Source organism: Schistocerca serialis, chromosome 2 (assembly GCF_023864345.2).
Source record: "Schistocerca serialis cubense isolate TAMUIC-IGC-003099 chromosome 2, iqSchSeri2.2, whole genome shotgun sequence".
Lineage (NCBI taxonomy): Eukaryota > Metazoa > Arthropoda > Insecta > Orthoptera > Acrididae > Schistocerca > Schistocerca serialis.
The window spans coordinates 1,044,200,878-1,044,221,027 of record NC_064639.1 but is presented as its reverse complement, the minus strand read 5'-3'; the positions used below and the strand labels follow the sequence as shown (position 1 = coordinate 1,044,221,027).

General features: G+C 40.5%; 1 protein-coding gene across 3 annotated transcripts in view; it reads left to right on the top strand.

The window, feature by feature from the left end:
- The window catches only part of LOC126458474 (ovalbumin-related protein X-like), a 113,536-nt gene that overhangs the window by 19,352 nt on the left and 74,034 nt on the right, over nucleotides 1–20,150 (top strand). The gene's annotated exons all lie outside the window — the stretch shown is intronic.

Below are 20,150 nucleotides of genomic sequence, written 5' to 3'. Positions count from 1 at the left end.
GTGTCGCTTCTGGGTGCGCCTGTCGTGTTGTAGGCTGTGGGGTGGGAGAGCGACTCCGCGACAGCTGACAGGTGCGCAGCGGGAACACAGTACGTCATACGGAAACTACGAGGGTGAGTCAAATGGAAACCTTAAATTTGTAATAATAAATCGAAATTTCGCGCCGTTATCCTGTAAGTTGGTAAGCGTGCTACAAACGGCGCGCAGAATGGCCTGTAGGTGGCAGCATAGTGCAGATGCACACACACCGTCGCAGTATCTGTATAAAGATGGCCGCCCCACTTGCGACTTGCGTTCTGTTATTCGGTTTTTGAGTAGTGAAGGCGTGAAACCTATTGAAATTCATCGACGAATGAAGGTTCAGCACGGTGATGCATGTTTGTCACAGCAGCAAGTCTACGAATGGAGTCGGAAGTTAGCAAATGATGTAACTTCAATGGAAGATGCTTGTCGTCCAGGTCAGGCACAACGAGTTGTGACTCCACAGAACATTGCAGCAGTTAAAGCCATAGTGAAGGAAAACCGCCGAGTGACACTGAATGAGATTGCAGCACGTTTACAGATTAGTCATGGGTCAGCACACCACATTGTGAAAGTGGAGCATATCATGCACAAAGTGTCTGCAAGATGGGTCCACGGCAGCTGACTCCTTAAATGAGAGAACGACGAGTTGATGCTTGTGAAGAACCTCTTTGGCGCTTTGAACGAGAAGGCGATGGCTTCCTTGCGAGAATCGTTACTGGGGACGAAACCTGGGTTCACTTCCACCAACCGGAAACGAAGAGAGCGAGCAAGGAATGGCGCCATTCCTCATCACCAAAGCCAAAGAAGTTTCGAACAGAACCATCAGCAGAGAAGGTTATGCTGACTCTCCTTTGGAACGAAAAAGGCGTCATTTTGGAGCCCTACATGCCTAGAGGGACCACTGTCACCAGTGCATCATACACAGATCTCCTAAAAAATCATCTGCGGCCTGCAATCAAATCAAAGCGACGTGGATTGCTGTCAGCAGGTGTCCTTTTGCAACATGACAATGCAAGGCCCCGCACTGCCCGTACAACAGTTACAACAATCACAGACCTGCATTTTGAGTGTCTTCCTCATCCACCATACTCACCAGACCTTGCCCCAAGTGATTTCCGTATGTTTGGACCACTCAAAGACGCAATGGGAGGAAAGAAGTTCCGTTCTGGTGAAGTGGTACGCCATGCGGTGCATGAGTGGTAGCGCGGACTACCAAAAGAATTTTTTTCTAAAGGAAAGTATGCACTTTGTAAGTGCTGGAGGGCTTGGATTGAACGTGGGGGAGATTATGTTGAAAAGTGATACAGCTTTGTATTTAAGGTTTTCATTTGACTCACTCTCGCACATCAAGGGGTCAGTACGCCGCCAGTTGCGAGTCGTTTGGTGTTCGGCTCTTTAATCTCTGAGCGAACTGCTATGAATCTCTCTCGAACACACGTGTCATGTCTTGACTTCGTACTGGGCTCTGCGTGTTTTTCTTAAACATTGATGAAGAGCTCGTAATACTTCTTCAGTAACATCCGGAACTCTATGATATGGCACACAAAGATTACGACAATACTCTGTCAACGACGATATATGCAGGTTCATCGGCGAGAAGCTTAACAGATCCAGTAATTATATGATATGTTTTCCTGTTCGCGTTACCTTTTGTTGTAACTGCTGAAGGTAATAGTAATATTATTTTTCAGATTTAGCTATAATGTTGCTTACTTGTAGGTGACGAGTGCAGAAGCTGATGGGAGCTACTGAATTTGTATTTTACTCGAGTTCCTGCCAGAACCAAAACCATATGTGGCCAGGCTGCAAAGAAGAAGATGAAATGCAGTTTTTAATTCTGTTTCTTCAAAACGGTGGGACTTTTACCAACGTTAAAATTTTCCTACATGATAATGTAAACGGCGAAGAAAACGACTATGTTGAAGTAATTGTATCCTTGGCGGATCGCATTACTCCCTCTCCTGCAAGCTTTACAACATCAAGGCGTGCTGACCAGATAAAAAAGCCAAAGGGCGATAGAGAGCACTGGGTGCACTCGACTGCAAATTGTAGCTCATGTCGGCACCAATGACTCCTACCGTCTGGGTTCAGAGGTCATCCTCAGTTCATACAGGCGGTTGACGGAACTGGTGAAGGCGGGAAGCCTAGTTCGCGGGGTGGGATCTGAGCTAACTATTTGTAGTGTCGTTCCCAGAACCGATGACGGTCCTCTGGTTTGGAGCCGAGTGGAAGGCTTAAACCTGAGGCTCGGACGATTCTGTGGAGATCTGGGCTACAAATTTCTCGACCTCCGCTATCAGGTGGAGAAATGTAGGGTCCACCTGAATAGGTCAGGCGTGCACTACACGCAGGAAGCGGCTACAAGGGTAGCGGAGTACGTGTGGAGTGCACAAGTGGGTTTTTTAGGTTAGAGAATTCCCTCCCTAGGCCCGACAAGAGCCTCCTGAGACGCGACAAGGTGGTAGTAGGCAAAACGCAACAGGGAATAACAATATTAATGTGGTAATAGTAAACTGCAGGTGCTTCTATAGAAAGGTCCCAGAATTACTCTCATTAATAAACGGTCACAATGACGATATAGTACTAGCGGCGGAAAGTTGGCTGAAACCGGATGTAAACAGTAATGAAATTCTAAACTCAGATTGGAATGTATACCTCGGAGACAGGCTGGACAGTGAAGGGCGAGGCGTGTTTATAGCGATAAAAAGTGCAATAGTATCGAAGGAGCCGACCGTAGTGGCCGAGCGGTTGTAGGCGCTTCAGTCTGGAACCGCGCGACCGCTACGGTCGCAGGTTCGAATCCTGCCTCGGGCATGTGTGATGTCCTTAGGTTAGTTAGGTTTAAGTAGTTCTGAGTTCTAGGGGACTGATGGCCTCAGATGTTAAGTTCCATAGTCGTCAGAGCCATTTTTTTGAAGTATCGAAGGAAATTAACGGAGATCCGAAATGTGAAATAATTTGGGTGAAGGTCACAGTTAAAGCAGGCTCAAACATGGTAATTGGATGTCTCTATAGGCTCCCTGGCTCAGCAGCTGTTGTGGCAGAGCACCTGAAGGAAAATTTGGAAAATATTTCTAGTAGGTTTCCCGAGCATCTTATAATTCTGGATGGAGATTTTAATTTACCAGATGTAGACTGGGAGACTCAGACGTTTATAACAGGTGGCAGGGAAAAGAATCCAGTGAAATTTTTTTAAGTGCATTGTCTGAAAACTACCTTGAGCAGTTAAACAGAGAACCGACTCGTGGCGATAACATATTAGACCTTCTGGTGACAAACAGACCCGAACTATTTGAAACAGTTAACGCAGAACAGGGAATCAGCGATCATAAAGCGGTTACTGCATCGAAGATTTCAGCCGTAAGTAGAAATATTAAAAAAGGTAGGAAGATTTTTCTGTTTAGAAAAAGTAACAAAAAGCAGATTTCGGAGTACTTGACGGCTCAACACAAAAGTTTTGCCTCAAGTACAGATAGTGTTGAGGATCAGTGGATAAAGTTCAAAACCATTGTACAATATGCGTTAGATGAGTATGTGCCAAGCAAGATCGTAAGAGATGGAAAAGAGCCGCGGTACAACAACCGAGTTAGAAAACTGCAAAGGGAACTTCACAGCAAACATAAACATAGCCAAAGCCTTGCAGACAAACAAAAATTACACGAAGCGAAATGTAGTGTGAGGAGGGCTATGCGAGTGGCGTTCAATGAATTCGAAAGTAAAGTTCTATATACTGACTTGGCAGAAAATCCTAAGAAATTTTGGTCTTACGTCAAAGCGGTAGGTGGATCAAAACGAAATGTCCAGACACTCTGTGACCAAAATGTTACTGAAACAGGGGATGACAAACTAAAGGCCGAAATACTAAATGTCTTTTTCCAAAGCTGTTTCACAGTGGAAGACTGCACTGTAGTTCCTTCGCTAGATTGTCGCACATATGACAAAATGGTAGATATCGAAATAGATGACAGAGGGGATAGAAAAACAATTAAAATCGCTCAAAAGAGGAATGTCCGCTGGACCTGATGGGATACCAGTTCGATTTTACACAGATTACTCGAAGGAACTTGCCCCCCCCCCCCTCCCCCCTTTTTGCCGCGGTGTACTGTAGGTCTCTAGAAGAGCGTAGCGTTCCAAAAGATTGGAAAAGGGAACAGGTCATCCCCGTTTTCAAGAAGGGACGTCAAACAGATGTGCAGAACTATAGACCTATATCTCTAACGTCGATCAGTTGTAGAATTTTGGAACACGTATTATGCTCGAGTATAATAACTTTTCTGGAGACTAGAAATCTGCTCTGTAGGAATCAGCATGGGTTTCGAAAAAGACGATCGTGTGAAACCCAGCTCGCGCTATTCGCCCAGAAGACTCAGAGGGCCATAGACACGGGTTCCCAGGTTAGATGCCGTGTTTCTTGACTTCCGCAAGGCGTTTGATACAGTTCCCCACAGTCGTTTAATGAACAAAGTAAGAGCATATGGACTATCAGACCAATTGTGTGATTGGACTGAAGAGTTCCTAGATAACAGAACGCAGCATGTCATTCTCAGTGGAGAGAAGTCTTTCGAAGTAAGAGTGATTTCAGGTGTGCCGCAGGGCAGTGTCGTAGGACCGTTACTATCCACAATATATATAAATGACCTTGTGTATAACATCGGAAGTTCACTGAGGCTATGCTGTAGTATATCGAGAGGTTGTAACAATGAAAAATTGTACAGAAATGCAGGACGACCTGCAACGAATTGACGCATGGTGCAGGGAATAGCAATTGAATCTCAATGTAGACAAGTGTAATGTGCTGCGAATACATAGAAAGAAAGATCCTTTATCATTTAGCTACAATATAGCAGGTCAGCAACTTGAAGCAGTTAATTCCATAAATTATCTGGGGGTAGGCATTAGAAGTGATTTAAAATGGATTGACCATGTAAAATTAATCGTCGGTAAAGCAGATTCCATACAGATTCATTGGAAGAATCCTAAGGAAATGCAATCCGAAAACAAAGGAAGCGGGTTACAGTACGCTTGTTCGCCCACTGCTTGAATACTGCTCAGCAGTGTGGGATCCGTACCAGATAGGGTTGATAGAAGAGATAGAGAAGATACAACGGAGAGCAGCGCGCTTTGTTATAGGATCATTTAGTAATCGCGGATGCGTTACAGAGATGATAGATAAACTCCAGTGGAAGACTCTGCAGGAGAGACGCTCAGTAGCTCGGTACGGGCTTTTTTTGAAGTTTTGAGAACATACCTTCGCCGAGGAGTCAAGCAGTATATTGCTACCTCCTACGTATACCTCCCGAAGAGACCATGAGGATAAAATCAGAGATTAGAGCCAACACAGAGGCATACCGACAATCTTTATTTCCACGAACAACACGAGACTGGAATAGAAGGGAGAACCGATAGAGGTACTCAAAGTACCCTCCACCACACACCGTCAGGTGGCTTGCGGAATATGGATGTAGATCTAGATGAAGTTTTTTCGACCTCAGTAAGAAGGGACAGCAATAAATTGTTGCAATTAGTAAAATTCATTCTAATTTATTTTACGAATTTCACAGCACCATCAGCGAGCCTACTAAATATCGTGTGGAATTATCTATCTTCTTCTCTAACTCGGAATAAAGGCTGAACGTAGTAACAACGTTTCTTTCTTTCTCGCTCGTCTTCTCCTCAATAAAACTAAATAATTCCAGAGAGTCACAGCAACATCCTCGTCTGTTTGCTACTTTGATGACTGAATGCAGCTCGCACGCGGTATGTTAAGTGGGAATGCACGCGACTCGACACGGTAGCAGCACAGCCGAAGCACAGTCGAAACAACCTCAAGTGAAAACCGCCGTTAATGCGCCAAATCGAACGGTGGGCGCCGAACTGCACCCTACGTGTACAATGGGGCTTTTCGGTCGACAACGCTGATTCGCTGGATCAAATATGGGATAGATCTGTTTAAGACAGGATCGATATCTGTACCATTACAGGTAGACCGTACTACTCTTCACATAAGGAGAAATTGTACCAGCACATGTCGAAATTCGAAAATGATATTACTGTTTCCATTGTTCGGAACTTTAAGACTGTCACGCAAATACGGTATCGATGGTTTACGGAGGGCATACTCAACGCCATGCAGGATCGTACAGCCACGTTCGGATGAGTCCCGCTTGTGATGGACGTATACATGTGTGGAAGCCCATGGAGAACGAACTTTACCAGATTGCATTCGTCTTCGTCGTATGGGTCTGTGCCTGGCGTGATGGTATAAGGTGCTACTCGTTACACAATACGATCACCTCTGGTTCGCACAGCATAGCCGGTAATTTAGGCAAAGATTGTTACATTTATGGCATGTTAATGTCAGTGGCTCTGCATTGACTTCGAGGTCGCCGTTGCGTTATCTTTCAACTAGGTACTGCAATACCACGTACTGCCCGTGCTGACCTGGCCCACCTCATTACATAGGTGTTCGAATGTTGCCCTTGCCGGAACGACCTCCGTATCTCTCATCCATTGAAAACATCCGGTCATGGACTGCCGCGAATGGCACGCCACAACTCTGCAGCCACTACGATTCATGAACACTGGTGCACAGCTTTAAGTAGCGTGGACTGGTATACACGTATGTCATCCAAGACCAAATACGAGCAACTAATTGGAAGTCTGTAGCGAAGAAACAAAGGGAAATATGCAGTTATATCTAGGTCATCAGATACGCAGTGCTAGCTCACTTGGAGAAGGATGTGCGTAGAAAACAAACACAATTTGTTGATTAAACTGTCTTGTCATTCGTCTGAATGGAAGTGGGCTACGTGGTGGTTGCAGAAGTGTTTAAAATCCAGATTCTTCAAGAACTGCTTTGTTTTGCTCGCCCTGTGAGAAGGCGAGTTGTCATGTCTGGAACACAACTCCACTCAATAACACCCACTGCTTCTTTTAAACTCAATATTCTGAAGACAAACTACAGCATATCAGCCGCCGGTTATAGTCCGGCTCTTATTTGTGATTTTAAGTAATTTGCAATTCGCAGCAATGAAATCGCACTCTCTTTTGTTAGGTGAGCATTACTTGAAAAGTTTCACACCAATAATTGCCGTTTCATATCTTTCTCAAAATTGGTGCGGCTGTGTTTCGCCAACAACTACTCTACTTAATATCGAATATCAGCTACAAGAATTTTGACTATCGAGTCTGAGCTTTTTATTCCTGTACCGTATGGAGTGGTATCCACTGACTGGAAAGCTGTTCAAAATGAGTACTGCTGGAAGGTCAAGTGAACTTTTATTACCAACGGAATTTCTTTCGTATCTGAATTTATTAAGCCATGGAATGATCGTGACGTCAAAGGAAAATAATCCCAAATTCTAGCTGTATTCATTCGACTCGTTGGTGGCGCAGTGGCTAGCACACTGGACTCGCATTCGGGAGGACGATTTAGGTTTTCCATGATTTCCATAAATCGCTCCAGGCAAATGCCGGGATGGTTCCTGTGAAAGGGCACGGCCGACTTCCTTCCCCGTCCTTCCTCAATCCGATGAGACCGATGACCTCGCTGTCTGGTCTCCTTCCCCAACCAACCAACCAACCAACCATTCGACTAGTTGGTTTTCAAAAGACTCACTTTGTCATAAATTAGTGTAATCTTTCCGTTTGAATCTTAAGAATGACAGCCACTGAATGTCGTTGGCGGCGCGACGGAAGAAGCCCTACCATTGTTTCTGTTTTGAATCACGTTCACACTTTTACTTATAAAATACTTTATTAAAATATACATATGTTCACTTTACAAAAGACACACGAAGACTATCTATTGCGCCTCATCACTCACTCATATATACACAAACATAGCTGTCACCACAATCGATACTTCTCGAACATACTCGATATAACTTATTCTAGAACGATGTTCTGGAACTTTCTCATATCCGATATAAATGTATTACATAATTCCAACACACCTCCTTACATTTATATCGCGATGTTTAACATATTCCTAAATTTAATGAATTTTTCTTTACATAACGACTTTGTGAATATATCTGCAACATTTTCATTTGAATCTACTTTAACAATATCAATGAGTCCCTGTAAATAATACTCATTCACAAAATGGTAATGCACTTCTATGTATTTTGAATTCTTTGTAAAATTACCAAACTTCGCTATATTTAATGCTCCTGAATTATCTTCATATATGACAATAGGTTTTTCAAATGTAACATTAAAAATGTCTAAAATATCATGTACAAGTTTCACCTTGCTTACAGCTTCAGACAATGCTACATATTCTGCGAAAGTTGAAGCCTTTGTAACACTCGCTTGTTTTCTTGACTTCCAAAATACAACATTACCAAATAATCTAATTACATAACCAGAAGTTGACTTTCTATCCACACTATCACCTGCCCAATCTGAATCCACAAAACAATCTAATATCTCAGCACTTTCATTCCTATAATAGTTTAATTTCAAATCTTTAGTTAAATATAAATATTTCAAAATTCTCAAAGCATATTTAAAATGAGTACTACTGTAACAACTTTGGAATCTGCTCAAGTAATTCACACTATAGCTAATATCTGGTCTAGTACCCGAACTTACATACAAGAGTGCACCTATCAAGTTTCTATAGCTAACGTCATTACAATCTTCATACGCTGGTTCTAACTTTAAATTTACTTCCATTGGAGTTTTGTACAAGATCGAATCTTGAATTTTATATTTCGCAGCTAACGAATCAATATATTTTTCTTGACTCAAACTCATAACTCTTGTTTCACAATCATAATTAATATCGATGCCAAGATATCTTTTTACCTCACCTAAATCTTTCATATTAAATCGTTTTGACAATAAGCTCTTAATCTTAACAATTTTTTCTTTTCTCACACAGCAAATGAGCAAATCGTCGACAAAAATAATCAAATAAATCAAGACATCTCCATCTCGCAATACATAAAGACAATAATCATATTTACTCCTTTTAAAACCTAAACTTCTTAAAAACTCGTCAAGACAATTGTACCAAGCTCGTGAGCTTTCTCGCAAACCATACAATGCTTTATACAATTTACAGACTCTATCCGTACCATCATCATGTCCTCTTGGCTGCTTTACATAAACTTCAGATAAAACTTTACAATTTAGAAACGCAGTCTCTACGTCCATTTGTTCTATAACCAAACCTTCTTGACAACAGTATGACAACAAAATCTTTAATGTTTGCATATTGGTTACTGGAGAATAAATATCCTCAATGACTTCTTTTTGTTGAAACCCCCTGACAACTAATCTTGCTTTGTAAACACTTTCTGATTTCTTTGTGAAAACCCACTTTACATCAATGGTTTCTTTATCAACTGGTTTATCTACTAATTCCCATGTTTTGTTTTTGTTCAAACAATCAATTTCCTTATTCATCGATTTTTCCCAATAATTTGATTCGGCGCTGTTAATCGCCTCCTCAAAGCTTTCCGGACTATTTGCACTGCAAAAGTTTACATAAATAAAATTGCTGTAAACATAATCATTTAATATTTTTGGTTTTCTTTCTCTAGATGATCTCCTCAACTCAAGTACTTTCTCTGGTTCATGATTATCAGAAAGCTTTTCATTTTTCTCAATTTCCTTCTGTTTTTCTATTAGTTCAGTTTCATTTTCTATACTTTCGTGTTCAGAATCACTAGAATATTCACTTACTGAATCATAATCTTTAAACCCAATACATTTAACACCACTTTCAACAATGTCCACATGTCGAGCAACAACTATCTTATTATTTATTAGCACTCTGTAGCCTACTTCACAATAACCGATTAAAACCCCCAAATCGGCTTTCCTATCCCATTTCGACTTCCTCAGTTGCTCAGGTACTCTTACAAAAACTCTATTCCCATACAACTTCAAATGATTAACATTAGGTCTTTTCCCCAGTAACATCTCATAAGGAGTTTTCTTTTCAATGGTGTTAGCTTAAGTTCTGTTTTTGAGGTACGCTGCTGCACAAACCACTTCAGGCCAAAATCTCGTGTCTACTCACGCTTCGGCTAGCAGACATCGAGACATGTCCATGATGGATCTGTTATACCTTTCAGCAGTACCATTAAGCTCATGCACATAAGGTGGACAAGCATTCAATACAATTCCTTTTTGTCTCACAAATTCATAGACATTTTCATTTAAATATTCCTTCCCATTGTCACATCTTATCTTTTTAACAATTTTCCCAGTGAGATTCTCAACTTCATTAATATACTCTACAAAACAATTGTATAGTTGATCTTTAGATTTTATGGTGTAAACACGAGCTGCCTTACTGTAATCATCAATGAAAGAAAGAAAATATCTTTCCCCATGCATTCCAGTAGTTGAGTGAGGCCCATTTAGATCTGTGTGAACAATTTCTAAGATTTCTTTTGCTTTGGTTCTATTATTTTTAAAAGGAACATTATGCATTTTGTTTTCGATACAAATTTTACATTTCATAAATTCTGATTCTAGTTCTGAAGGAACCCCATCTAACAATTGATGTTTACATAAAGTATTTAGATAATTGAAATTAACATGTCCCAAAATGCGGTGCCATTTTTCCTTTGTTGTCATATTATTGTCTTTATTCATAACATTAACATTAACTTCTCCTTTATTAATAGTACTACTCATTTTATACAACCGACTCTCTTTCCATGCTATCGCAATCAATCCATTAGCTTTATCAAAAATTTTTGCATTATTCCCTACCGATACAATTTTGTGATTATCTGTAACTTTGGAATAACTGATCAAGTTTTTGTCTATGTCTTTTACAAAGAAAACATCTCGCATATTAATTGGAACCATTTGATCATAGACAGGAAAATTACTAATTACATTACCAACTTTAGTAACTTGCAAAATTTTTCCATCAGCAATTTTTACATTTATAGGTTGTTTTAAAGTTATACTCTTAGAAAAATATTCCTCATTATTAATAACATGATCAGTACAGCCACTGTCTAATAACCAATTGATTTGAATTTGATTGTTGTTACTTGACTCTACTGTTTTATTTTGACCTATCATAGAATTAACCTCTGTTATAAAACTACTCATACCATGATCACTCTGATGGTAACCTTGCTTGCTGTGATGCCGACCGCTGCTAAAACCATGCTGCTCTCCTCGACCACGTTGCCTGCTGCCATAACCTCCACGCTGCATGTTGCCGTAATTTCCATGCTGTACATTGCTATAGCCTCCACGCTGCATGTTTCCATTACCTCTGTCGCTACTTTGAAAATGTACTCCACGATGCCATGTGCCTCTGTTACTTGTTCTTCCCAGGTTACAATCACGTTTGAAGTGACCTGCTTTGCCACATCGATAACATACTTGCTCCTGATTTCTTGAATTCAATTTTCTTTCTGTGTGAAATGCATTTGATTTTACCTCTTCATTTCCAGTTTTTGCATTCAATAATTGAATCTTACTTTTAACGTATTCAACTGTCTGGTCCTCTTCCTTCAAGACATCCACTAAGTCCCCAATATAGCTCATTGACTCTGGTAACTTCTCCTTTTCCGTTACTTTAGCGCCTGCAGATTTCAGCTCATTTACAGTTTTTTCAAATACACTGAAAAATGTCCCCGTATCACTGTAATCACTTAACCTCAATTTGTCCAACTTGTTTCTGCATAATATTTGAAGGGCTGTAGACTCTTTCGAATATAATTCATCAAATTTCTTCATGATCTCGAAAGCACTTTCTCTGTCACTCACGAATTCTAGTTGCTTATTTGTGATTACACCATAAATATAGTTGATAGCCTTCAAGTCCTCTTCATCCCACGTTTCGTTGTCTGAGCTCACTTTTGCCCTCGTAGTCGCTGTATGACATTTCTTCATTTTTAGGTACTTGATTATCCGCTGCTCCAGTTCCCATAGTCCTCGCCATCAAATACAGGAATAGTTATATCAACCATGTCGAACTTTCTGAATAACACGCGACGGCCACAATATAATATTTAACTTCTACTTTTCTTTTCAATAACCACGCTCTGCTACCATGTTTTGAATCACGTTCACACTTTTACTTATAAAATACTTTATTAAAATATACATATGTTCACTTTACAAAAGACACACGAAGACTATCTATTGCGCCTCATCACTCACGCATATATACACAAACATAGCTGTCACCACAATCGATACTTCTCGAACATACTCGATGTTACTTATTCTAGAACGATGTTCTGGAACTTTCTCATATCCGATATAAATGTATTACATAATTCCAACAGTTTCGAATATCCAGATGTGATTGAAACCCGCACCAACAGATGAGGCTATAACGTGCTGCTATAGCGTCCTAGTGTACGGCAATGGATCGCAGCTCTCACATTCGCAAACCTTCCAAGACGCCCCTCACATACGCTTGTTAATTTTTTCGTGTACAGAGCTGAAAAAAGCCGCGTATAGAAACGCCTGCAGCATCCGTTCAGTGTTAAAAGGTTTTGTTTCTGGGCAAGCTGCAGGTCTTGTCTCCCGTCTTGTCTTCTCGTTCGGCGCCATCGATCCACTTGCATTGTTGAGTTTGTTATACTACTCAATCCGAAGTCTTGTTGACGAGACAAAACGCCGTGTTATGGAATGCATGTGCGGCCATGTGTCGGTTAAATCTCAAGTGTAGCACGGGCCACATTGGGTAGTGACGTGTCCTTCTCGTGGGAATGCCCAGCTCAACACCCTTTGTTCCTCTCAGAAAAGAACGAATTAAATAAGTTACCAGCGCTGTATTAAGGTTCTTCTTTCTACTTTCGCTGACATTTCTGCTTTCACTGTGAGTTTAGTTAACTCCGCACAAGGCCAGTAACACGTATGTGCCGTGGGGCCTCAGGTGAAATGAACTAATATTTTAGATGTATTGCCGGCCGAAGTGGCCGTGCGGTTAAAGGCGATGCAGTCTGGAACTGCAAGACCGCTACGGTCGCAGGTTCGAATCCTGCCTCGGGCATGGATGTTTGTGATGTCCTTAGGTTAGTTAGGTTTAACTAGTTCTAAGTTCTAGGGGACTAATGACCTCAGCAGTTGAGTCCCATAGTGCTCAGAGCCATTTGAACCATTTTTTTAGGTGTATTATGATACTTCCACGTAATATGTGAATGTAACGTCCGATAAAATTTTGTTGCATTAAAATTTTACTGCACGAACACATTTTATGCACATTCACTTTTGAATCGCACATGGCGTGAATCAAATATTGGTGGGGCCCGCGGTTCTTAGCCGTATTTTATAATACTATGTGTCTAGTAAGTAACGGGCGAATCCTAAAACTTCAGCTAACGTAAATAGCGTCTCAAGAGTATAGTTTCCCTGCTCAGTAAGAAACAACAATACTTACAGAGAGTGTAATATTTTAAAATGTGCTTAATTGTGAATTTCGCCGTAGGCTAAATAAAGTTGGCCGCTTACCTCTGGAGAACAGTAGTAAGTAGATCGGCTCTACAGGGTTAGAGGATGAGAGAGGCGGAATGTTTTAGTGTTTGTCTTCCATTTCTGAAAACTCGTAAGTGTGCGTCACTCGTCCGATCAGCTGCTGTGATATAAATTTTGACACTGAAGTAACATGGATTCCTGATAAATGCAGCACAGATACTATTATGAATCAGTCATTTGCACAGATGGTAAAACCAATAACAACACTTCACCACGCAAATAGTCTCACAACTGTCAGATCACCGAGGTTGGCAGCAATCTGAAGCAGACCACAGTCAGTACGAAATGTTCTGAACGGTACCGGCTTAGATCATCACTTATCTTGCCCCTACTGTAGCCTGCCTGTTGGAGGCTCATAATATTCTAATTTATGTAGGTTACCAATTACCAACAATGTCGGTAGATACGCGGTCCGAAGTCTCGCTCCACAATGTCAGTATTAGCTCTTGAGAAAAAAAAGTTTGACGCCCACTGCACTAAAGCTTCGCGTCGCTATTGACTGTTACTAGCTCCAGCCCCATTGTAAGGAAAAAAACTACTGTTTAGGAATAATGAGTATTTAAATTATAAAACTGAAATACAATAATTTTTGGACTGCTACCTACCAATACCATGAAGCCACTGGCACTGACCACATTCTCAGTATTTTCTTACTTTTGTGTTTACAAACTGTAAGTTGTGAAGGTAAAGGTAACCACTATTCCAGGTTCTTACCGGCGAGCAGGTGCTGACTAGAACAAACCTTATTGAAACTGATTGTAAGCTATGCAGCACACAAAGCTAGAGAACTCACTTTGCACTGACCGCAGGCGAGTAGACGAAATGAGTGTCCGCACACAGATTTTGCCATGCTTCCTTTAAACAGACCGCTTTGACAAGTGAGTTTGCGTAAAGGCAGTATTTGTGATCTCTCTCCTGCGTCACACTTTCCACTTTTTGTTAAGTCAACAGCTTTGTTTTACAGTACTTTTTATATCATTTGTGCAGTCGTATATAGTCCTTCCATTTTCCTGCCAGAGAACCACAGCTCTAGTTCAGCAATAAATGCTAAAAGGCCAGTTGGTTAAAAATGCTAGTCAATGAATCTGCCTTGCGAGTGGCCGAATGATGTTGATTTCAAGATAGTGACTGATAATTTGCACACAAAATAACGTGACCTGTAGCTGCCCAGACGGCGCTGAAGGTGAGAGGACAATGGTAATGGTGGGAGCTCGCTTGTGGACCGCCAGGAAGCAGTAGGGGAAGGTGCAATTTGGGAGCTGTAACCTATGCGCTAATGCATATCTTGTAAGCTATAGCTAGCGTGTCTGCAAACGACTGTATTGAGAGGTTATGTCAGTAAGATTAATAATTCAACAAATATTGGGATTCACCATCAGTAGTTTCCCACAAGAGTACCGAAAAAGAAATGGTCACAGAAACTAAGGCACTTTCAACAGTGAGTTCCATGCCTATGCAGAAACACACAGTAACGGCCTTCATAGAGCAGTACATAAGAAAACCCATTATCACAAGAGTGCAAGATATCAACCCAGAATTCTTTATAGTGCTCTTTCCTTAAAATTTAAACAGACGCCAAAGTTGTCCAGTTTAGAAATGAGCATAGAAAAAGTTAATAAGTGAAAGTGTTTGCAGTGTTAGAGAATACATGAACTTTCAGGAGGACAGCAGACCTACATCTACCTCATAACTCAAGTTACATTTAGCCATGTGTCACTGGGTGTACTGACTGGCTGATGCATCAGCTCACTGCAGAAGTTGGTTGTTCGTAACTAGCGGTGTTCTTATCTAGTGCTGCTTAAGGCAGTGCCAGTGTTATGATATGATATGAAATGAGTATGACATGAAAACTGTAATTTACTCTTTTTATGCATGCATGAAAATTAATTAATCTGCCAGTATAGAGTATTAAATTAAATATTTCTTGTTTCTTTCCATTACTGTATGTACAGTAAATATGTGATTTACTATTGTATTTAATTACTTTATTGTATTATTGCAAATTCATGTATATTTTTCGTGAGGTATTTGTCCCGGTCACGATCAACGGACCACTCTGTGTACATATATTTGGTCCGTTGATCGTGACCGGGCCAAATACCTCACGAAATAAGCGTCAAACGAAAAAACTACAAAAACGAAACTTGTCTAGCTTGAAGGGGGAAACCAGACGGCGCTATGGTTGGCCCGCTAGATGGCACTACCATAGGTCAAACGGATATCAACTGCGTTTTCTTAAATAGGAACCCCCATTTTTTTATTACATATTCGTGTAGTACGTAAAGAAAAATGAATGTTTTAGTTGGACCACTTTTTTCGCTTTGTGATAGATGGCACTGTAATAGTCACAAACATATGGCTCACAATTTTAGACGAACAGTTGGTAACTGGTAGGTTTTTTAAATTAAAATACAGAACGTAGGTACGTTTGAACATTTTATTTCGGTTGTTCCAATGTGATACATGTACCTTTGTGACATTATCAGTTCTGAGAACGCATGCTGTTACAGTGTGATCACCTGTAAATACCACATTAATCCAATAAATGCTCAAAATAATGTCCGTCAACCTCAATGCATTTAGCAATACGTGTAACGACATTCCTCTAAACAGCGAGTAGTTCGCCTTCCTTCATGTTCGCACATGCATTTACAATGCGCTGGCGCATGTTGTCAGGCGTTGTCCGTGGATCACGGTAGCAAATATCCTTTAACTTTCCCCACAGAAAGAAATCCGGGGATGTCAGATCCGGTGAACGTGCGTGCTTCGACGACCAATCCACCTGTCATGAAATATGCTATTCAATACCGCTTCAATCGCTCGCTAGCTACGTGCCGGACATTCATCATGTTGGAAGTACTTCGCCATTCTGTCACGCAGTGAAACATCTTGTAATAACATCGGTAGAACATTACGTAGGAAATCAGCATACATTGCACCATTTAGATTGCCATCGATAAAATGGGGGCCAATTATCCTTCCCCCCATAATACTGCACCATACATTAACCCGACAAGGTCGCTGATGTTCCACTTGCCGCAGCCATCGTGGATTTTCCGTTGCCCAATAGTGCATATTATACCGGTTTACGTTACAGCTGTTGGTGAATGGCGCTTCGTCGCTAAATAGAACGCGTGCAAAAAATCTGTCATCGTCCCGTAATTTCTCTTGTGCCCAGTGGCAGAACTGTACGACGTTCAGAGCCGTCGCCATGCAATTCCTGGTGCATAGAAATATGGTACGGGTGCAATCGGTGTTGATGTAGCATTCTCAACACCGATGTTTTTGAGATTCCCGATTCTCGCGCAGTTTGTCTGCTACTGACGTGCGGATTAGCCGCGACAGCAGCTAAAACATGTACTTGGGCATCATCATTTGTTGCAGGTCGTGGTTGACGTTTCACATGTGTCTGGACACTTCCTCGCAGTGGCTAGCACAGTGGACTCGCATTTGGGAGGACGACGGTTCAATCCCGCGTCTGGCCATCCTGATTTAGGTTTTCCGTGATTTCCCTAAATCGCTCCAGGCAAATGCCGGGATGGTTCCTTTGAAAGGGCACGGCCGAATTCCTTCCCTGCCCTTCCCTAATCCGATGAGACCGATGACCTCGCTGTCTGGTCTCCTCCCCCAAACAATCCAAACAAATGGACGCTTCCTGTTTCCTTAAATAACGTAACTATCCGGCGAACGGTCCGGACACTTGGATGATGTCGTCCAGGATACCGAGCAGCTTACATAGCACACGCCCGTTGGGCATTTTGATCACAATAGCCATAATCAACACGATATCGACCTTTTCCGCAATTGGTAAACGGTCCACTTTAACACGGGTAATGTATCACGAAGCAAATACCGCCCGCACTGGCGGAATGTTACGTGATATCACGTACTTATACGTTTGTGATTATCACAAAGCGAAAAAGTGGTCCAACTAAAACATTCACATTTCTTTACGTATTACACGAATATGTAATAAAAATGGCTCTGAGCACTATGGGACTTAACATCTGTGGTCATCAGTCCCCTAGAACTTAGAACTATTTAAACCTAACTAACCTAAGGACATCACACATCCATGCCCGAGGCAGGATTCGAACCAGCGACCATAGCAGTCACGCGGTTCCAGACTGAAGCGCCTAGAAGCGAATATGTAATAAAAATGGGGGTTCCTATTTAAAAAAAAGCAGTTGATATCTGTTTGCTCTATGGCAGCGCCATCTAGCGGGCCAACCATAGCGCCATCTGGTTTCCCTCTTAAAGCTAGACAAGTTTCGTTCTTTGTAGTTTTTTCGTTTGATGCTTATTTCGTGAGATATTTTTTCCCAGTCACTATCAATGGACCACTCTGTATATCCTTTTATTCATTTCTTTCTCTGTCAACACCTCTCAAATCCCATGTCATTGTATATGATAAAATGGATGTGCAATAATTATCAATAATAATAATAATAATAATAATAATAATAATAATAATAATAACGGTTTAAAAGTATAACGTGCAAGACAAAGTCGCTTACTGCAATACTGACAATGTAAAATGAAGAGCTTATGTTACATAGGAATTATGTATCAGTTTCCTTAACCTGCTGGTCAATATTACCTCAATATAAAATTTTTGTCATGTCATTGCCTTAAGTTGTGAGGCATTGAGAAATAAGTTACTTGTTGCCATGTTTACCTCCTTCTTGTTTATTTTCTCTTTTGTATGGTTGGAACGGCTGGCAGTTCCTGCAACCCTCTGAAGAACACTTCTCGGTTATCTCTTAGCGAACGCAACGACAAACATACGTCACACTTGCAGCATGTGCGGTTACACAATCTGATGACGTTCTCTAAACTGATAACTACATTTTTAAATGCTTTTGCGTTTATCATTTTCACAAAAAATAAAAGCTGAACATTCAGTTCTTATATACAATTCCACTAAAAAAAAGGTCGTGCAGCCACTCTTAAATTTATCAAATAATGCAGTTATAAAATCATAAACTTGTACCGGTTCAGTGTAGATTAATTTCACTCATAATGAAAATGACTGCAAGCATCATTCCAACAATTCTCTAATTTAACAGAAGCAGATTATTTTGGTATACGTGGAGTTTCTCTACATAACAGCCAAGAAAAACAGTTAAGTATTCTTTTGGTGAGGTGGTGAAATAAGCTAATTTCAAGAAAATGGAAAGAAAAGGAAAAAAAGAAGAAAGAAATTAGTTTGATGCTACTCTTTATCTGAAAGACTCTCTTTTGCCTGTCTACATACATTTTGCTAGTTACAGAACTGGCTTTACTATACGTTTTATGTATGATCAGTGAATGACTCATTTTCTCAGTTCCTTATGCATAAAATATGTGAAAACGTGTTTTTTAATAATGCTACACATGAATCACAAAATACGTTGTATTTTATTAAACATCACATTATAGGTATAGCATTTCTATGGAGTATCCTGTCAGTACTTGGAGGAAGATGGACACATTATAAACTTCAATACACAGTATTGATGTTTCACAATAATATTTATTTAATAGTTCAGTAAAATCCTGGAACTGTACACCAGACTTTTTTACTAGGAATACTGCTGTCCAGATTGTTTTCAGCAGTAAAGACAAGATTCATCATTTAGAACAGACTGTAATTTATAGGATTTCCTGCGAACTGTGTGCCAAATTATATGCAGGCCAATTAGGCGCGAGTATAACTATGAGACAGAACGAGGACGAAAGGAGTTGGAGCCTGAAAAAGAGAGATGCCACTTTTGCTGAACATACTCTGATTGATTGTCATTCTTATGATTAAATGTGATGTTTTCCATAAGAAAGTAAAGGAATAAAACTTAGTGCAAAACTTCTCTAAATTCTTGGTACTAATAAACTACAATTAAAGATTTCTGACCTGGTCATTAATGACCAAATACAGTATCGTTATTCACCCTTATTGCAGTATCAGCAGGCAGTGAATATTTTTCTCGCCATCGCGTAATACTCTTGTTATGACTTCCTCACCCACATCCCATAGACTTCTTTCTCTTCTCTGCACCCCCCCCCCCCCCCCCCCCCATCACCAAATCCTTTCCGGTCTGCTCATCGTGTTCGCCAATTTACCCCTCAAACATAGCACCCTGTGCCGTTACTCAGTTACACGTTTTTTGTTTATATTTCTGTACATTTAAGCTTTGAGGATGAAGTAATATAAGATATATTTGGTCAGAGCTTCTCTGTGAATTATGCTTTTGTTTTGTGTATATTCATAAAACGTTACACAGCTTTGAAAAAAATCTTTGTGCAACTATGAACTGTCAGTGATGTTGTGTAGACTATGTGTTTATTATTAAATGATCTGACGATGACCCAGAAAGCTGGAAGCCTGTCCATAATGAACTATTAAATGAATACTATTTTCGAATATCAGTACTATGTATTCAGGTTTTTAATATAACATTTTTTTGTTATAAATAACGGAAAAATAATGTAATTCTGCAGTTAAACGGTTTTAGAAGTTTGCAGGCAAAACAGACTTGCATGTGATAATTAAGCTAAGGCAGAAATAGAGGCAATACATACAGTGTGTAATGTTCCAGTGCACATAGCCTTAATCACTTTTCTCTTGCAAAATACTGCATTTGTATCAGTGGGTCGAAGCAGCTTTAGTGACTATC